The sequence below is a fragment of the Dioscorea cayenensis genome, chromosome 1 (assembly GCF_009730915.1).
Source record: "Dioscorea cayenensis subsp. rotundata cultivar TDr96_F1 chromosome 1, TDr96_F1_v2_PseudoChromosome.rev07_lg8_w22 25.fasta, whole genome shotgun sequence".
Lineage (NCBI taxonomy): Eukaryota > Viridiplantae > Streptophyta > Magnoliopsida > Dioscoreales > Dioscoreaceae > Dioscorea > Dioscorea cayenensis.
Window position 1 is genome coordinate 14,452,885 of NC_052471.1, and position 5,497 is coordinate 14,458,381.

The following is a 5,497-nucleotide window of genomic DNA, read 5'->3' on the forward strand; positions in this document are numbered from 1 at the left end:
AACAGTGCATCTGAAGGAGAAGCATCATGGTGATCGACTCGGCCATAAGGCCGTCGGAGTTGGAACCACCAATTTACCATAAGTTAAATTTAATGTTACGGGTCTGTACAAATGGAATTATTGTTGATGTTAGGGTTCGAATGTTTATTATTTTCAAATCCATGTGCAGTTCTGTGGGTTTAGCAAAATTTTTGACACATTGTATATGTAAAACTGTAGAATTTTTATTGTTTAACTAGACAAGTGCATTGTATGTTAAGTATTGAGTTTATCATGATTAGTGTTTAATTTCTTGAGATTTATTCTTTGTGTAATTAAAGGATAAGTTTTTTTGTTTCCTCTCTTGGGTTATGAATAGAGTTTGGTGTTACTGTTTTATGAACTCTTGAGTTTATCATGGCTATTGCTGAATTTAAGTTTTTCCCCCTGTTTTATGATTAGATATTCTAGGATTGGTATGATTTATTGTGATTATGAGCAGAACTTTGAGTTGAGAGACTTGTAACGCATTAACTTCAATGTCTCTAGACAGATAAGTTGTTAGCTCTTGTGTTAGTGATGATTATTGTTCAATTTCTTGTATCAATGTTAGATGAGTTTGTAAGTGAAGTTATATTTCTTTCCTAATTCTAGGTTTATTTATGATTCTAAAAAGAACTAAAAGTCTTTACCAAGATTTTAGTGTCATTCTATCTAATGCATTGCGTTTGATATATTTGTTAATCTTTGAAAGACCTAGAGATGATAATTTGATTGATGACACATAACCTGGTAATGATATCAATTTTTGCCCAACTTTTGACTTCCACCCATGCTGTAATGATAACAATCATCATATTTTCTTAGATCCAAATAGAAATATAACCGTATTGTAATGAATGATTAATTACATTTTTTTATTTTGTATGTTTCTATCATTTTTAAATCATCAATTAAGTTAAGTAATACATGTTTGGCCATTTTAATCCTACCATGCAACTCAGACTGCTTCACTCTATTGTTCTTCCACATAGTAAACAATAAAGTGAACATGTCTCCACCAAAGTTAGCAGGATATGTTGATTTTTGTTGCCATGAAAAAATGTCTTTATTAGAAATAATAGCCATGGCACAAGAACTAAATTTAGATGTGGATGACTATAGTTTCTATTGGATGGATTACCAGAGTGATAATATGGGGAAGAGAGATTAAAACTGATGCAGATGCTTTAGAAATGGTCCGAAGTGTTGAGTTGCATGGTGAGGTGAATATCACTGTTAGGGTCAATAAGGAACTGCCACAAATTTTCTGTGATACAAATTATGAGGAAAATTCAGGGCAAAAGAATTTTGATGATAAGGACCAGGATGATAATCAAAGCATAGATAAGAATGAAGGCTGTATGGACCAGGACCGAGAACAGAATGAAGATCAAAGTATGGATTAGGTTGTAGAGCATAATAAGGACAATGTAGATGTTGAACCTGGCAATGGTCTGTATGACTCAGATTATAGTCTTAGTGGTGAGGAAAATGATTTACATGAGGTTAGTGGTTAAGGGCCTGTAAGAGATGGCGATGACTATGAGAGTGAGTATAAGGCTTTAGAAGAACTGCATTCCTATTCTTCAACAGATGAGGAAGATGTGGTTGCAAGTAGACATAAATAGTAGACATAAATATGAAGAGTTTGTTGAGGAGTTTGATATGAAAGGCCCACAGTCTAAAGTTGGTATGAATTTCAGACCAAGTAACAACAAAAGGTGTAAGGCAATATGCAGTAAGATATGTCCTTTTTATTTGTGGGCTGCTCCAATGATTAAGGACAAGAATATAGTTTAAATCAAGTCAGGAATCCTGACATATGAATGTTCCAGACAGCATAGGATAAGGTATGTGAATGCCTAGTGGATTGCAAACAAGTATTTGGAACAATTTAGGGCTGATCCTAACTGGTCTATTGCTGAGATTATTCAAGAAGTTAGGACCAATGAGGAGGTTGAATTAGTACCTGCAAGGCCTGGAGAGCAAAGGGTATTGCAAGAAGTTAAATTCTTGTTACAATTATTCATACAGCTTGATAGATGGTAAATTTTATATGTATAATTTAATGATATTTCCTTTCCTGCTTAATACAGGTTAATAGATGGTGATGAGAATGATCAAATAAGAAGGCTGTAGGACTACAGTCTTATAAGTGCTTGTGCGATATGAATGCGAACCGTTCATTCCTTATGTTGAGCATTACTTTTCTCAGGTTTTTACACTAATATATGTGTTTTTATGTTACTTTTATGTAAGTAGGGTTGTGAGGCTGAGTATGAAGGAAATAGGCCAATGTGGATCATAATGCATCTATTTTGGACGAATTCTTGCTAAGGTTCAAACGCGAAGACATAGGTCAGGTGTGAGATGCTAGAGTGTGTGCCAACCTCCTCGTATTCGAGTGGGCACATCCATTTGGAGGGGCACAAAGGCAGTCACACTCGAGCATTCCGATTTATGCACATAAGAACAAGAGTTCCACCAACATGTATATCATTGAAGAAGCAAGTGATTCACGATGTGAACGTGTGCCCGTTTGCGTTACCCCGATGAAAGTATGGAATTGGGAAGCTATTCAGGTCGAATACTGTAGCAGAGCACCGTAGCAACATTGTAGGTACTGTAGCATCACTGTTCACAGCCGGCCGAGAAACTAGAGAAACAGAGAATCCACACGGGCGTGTGGAAATTATCCACGCCCGTGTGGAAATTTCGCACGGGCGCGTGTAGCGTCCACGCCCATGGAGTCGCCCGATTCTAGCACTATTTAAAGCCGATTCAGACCCGATTTTGGTATTCTTTTCTCCATCTTTTCCCCAACTTGCGAGAGGGCTTCAGCTAGGGTTTCGAGGGGTATTGGCCAAGGTTTTGGAGAGGTTCTACAGCTCTAACATTGTCATTCCTTAGGAAGAAGGTTGGTAGGGGAGCTTCCGTTGAGGCGTATCCTATACCGGACGAGGGAATCCTTGGATGACGAGTAGAGGACTTTCCACAAGACCATCGACACGACCATCGAGGGGGTTTCTTTATGGATTCATTACTTTTACATTCTATTTCTTTGTTGTACTTAGCTCCATGGAGAGCTAAACCCCTAGTGGGTACTTGGATGATTGTGAACCCTAGGATGTATTCGTTTCATTGAACTTCTTTATTATGCTTTCAATAAATTGATATTTATTGTGAGTTCCAACCTTGAATGCTTGATTGTATGAACATTTCCCCTAGAGTGACACTAAGGTTGAGAGTTCTTGTTGGTAACCTTGTGAGTGAGTGACACACCACGAGCGTTAGATAAAGCTAGATTGGAGAGGTTTGAGAGGATGAGTCGAGAGGTACAGGAGCGTCCCCTTTCCCCTCTGATGTGATAGATTCTACCTTCGTTCCTCAAGTTCTTTGCGGCCATAATAGAGTGAATGGTCTAAGGGATGAACCTCCGCTGGGGCCTAGTTGCGCGTGTAATGGAGTGAAGCGTTGAGGTGATCTTACTATCTAGGGCTTAATTGTGGCTAGGGACCTTCCGCCTGGACCAAAGGGTTAGGTCTATAATTAGGAAGAGATTTATCACTTGGAATCCCTAGAGCTCATTGCATCTCTATGCGAGTGCGAGGTGTTGAGATTGTTCGATTTCTCCTCCGGGACATGTGTAGAGTTAGGCATAGTTGACCTTAGATTTGGGACTATGTATGTAAGGATTTCCACGACTCACCATTGCATTGATTAGGAAGCATAATATAGGGCTCTTGCACTTGAAGTGATTATCCTAGGTGAAGCGTTATCCGAGTACCCCATCTTTATCGATCGCCTTACCCTATTCTTTACTTTTGCTCTCTCACTTGTTGATTTTATTTTTGAGAATTGAATTATTTCCACACTTATCACTGTTGATATTCCACATAGCTAAGAATCAAATTAAGTGTTTTTACTCCCTACTGCCTGTGGATTCGACCCCGCTCACCCGGGATTATTACTTCGACAAACCCGTGCACTTGCGGGTTATATGCAAGGGGACCTTGTCAAGTTTTTGGCGCCGTTGCTGGGAAATAGATGTTTGGAGATACTTTGCACTTTGTTTTCTTAGCTATTTCACCTCACATTCTATTTCATATCTTCTTATTCTATCATCGTTCTGATTTTCTTTTTCTTTTTCTTTCTTTTTGGTGCAACTCCAGTTTATGACCCAAGGGAATCCATCAATATTGATTGAAGGAGACCCTGGGCTTGAACATACACTTAGAAGAAAAGGGAAGGAACTCGTGCAAGAACAAGCATAATCCGACTGATTTGGAAGTAGAAGAATCGAAAAACATGGCGAACGTAATGAGCAACAGCGATCACTATCCGATTATGCGGCACCTTCGATGTTGGGGACACAATCGAGTATTTTGCGTCGCCCAATTACAGCTCAGAACTTCGAGCTAAAGCCGACATTCATCCATATGTTGCAGCAGTCCGCACAATTCAATGGTTTGGCCGATGAGGATCCAAACAGTCACATAGAGAGCTTTCTCAAGGTGTACGATATGCTGAAGATAAATGGGGCGACGGATGATGCCATCAAATTGATAGGCTTCCCATTTTCCTTGAAGGGGAGAGCGAAGCAGTGGCTACACTCATTACCTAGAGCATCAATCACTACATGGGAGGAGATGGTAGAAGCTTTTCTAGCCCGTTATTTCCCTCCCGGAAAATCAGCCAAGCTTAGGAATGAGATCTCATCCTTTGTTCAGTTGGAATTGGAGTCTCTATTTGAGACATGGGAAAGGTTCAAGGAGCTCCTGAGAAAGTGTCCGCAACACAGATTCCCGGAGTGGATGATTGTTCAAACCTTCTACAATGGTTTGAACCCGAGTACAAGGCAACTCTTAGATGTGGCAGCAGGAGGTACCTTAGGTAGCAAAACCCCCGACGAGGTACGTCAATTGATTGAAGAAATGGGGTTAAATAGCTACCAGTGGAATGCTAGGCAGAAGAAAAAGGTTGCCGGTCTCCATGAAATTGATGCGGTAACCTCATTGGTGGCGCAAGTAGAGAGTCTGAGTAAGAAGCTAGATCTCATAGCTTAGAATAGAGTTGCGGCCATGACCAATTGCACCGGTTGTGGTGGAGGACATGCTCCTTCCAATTGCCCGATCGTTATTGGTGATGTTTCTTCAGTGGAGAATGTTGACTTTGTAGGTAATGGCATGAGACCTCAAGGGAACCCATATAGCAATACTTACAATTCAGGTTGGAAGAATCATCCCAACTTTTCATAGAGTAATCAAGGACCACAAAAGACCATGGGGTCATCGGGTTTTCAATAACAACAACAAGCCCCTCAAGTGGAAAACATAATTTCAGGCTTGGAAACCTGAATGACGGATTTAGAGAAGCACTTGGCTAGATTTATTCAATCTGCAAATACATGGTTTGAATCAGTCGAGGCTACACTTCGCAACCACACCGCCTCTTTGCATAACCTTGAAAATCAGGT

The 5,497-nt window shown here is 40.0% G+C and overlaps 1 non-coding gene across 1 annotated transcript; it reads right to left on the reverse strand.

Moving 5' to 3' along the window:
* Positions 1-4,718: 4,718 nt before the first annotated feature.
* LOC120266028 lies at positions 4,719-4,825 on the reverse strand. Its single transcript, XR_005537876.1, has one exon. It is a non-coding gene; the product is annotated as a small nucleolar RNA R71 (small nucleolar RNA).
* Between the last annotated feature and the right edge of the window lie 672 nt (positions 4,826-5,497).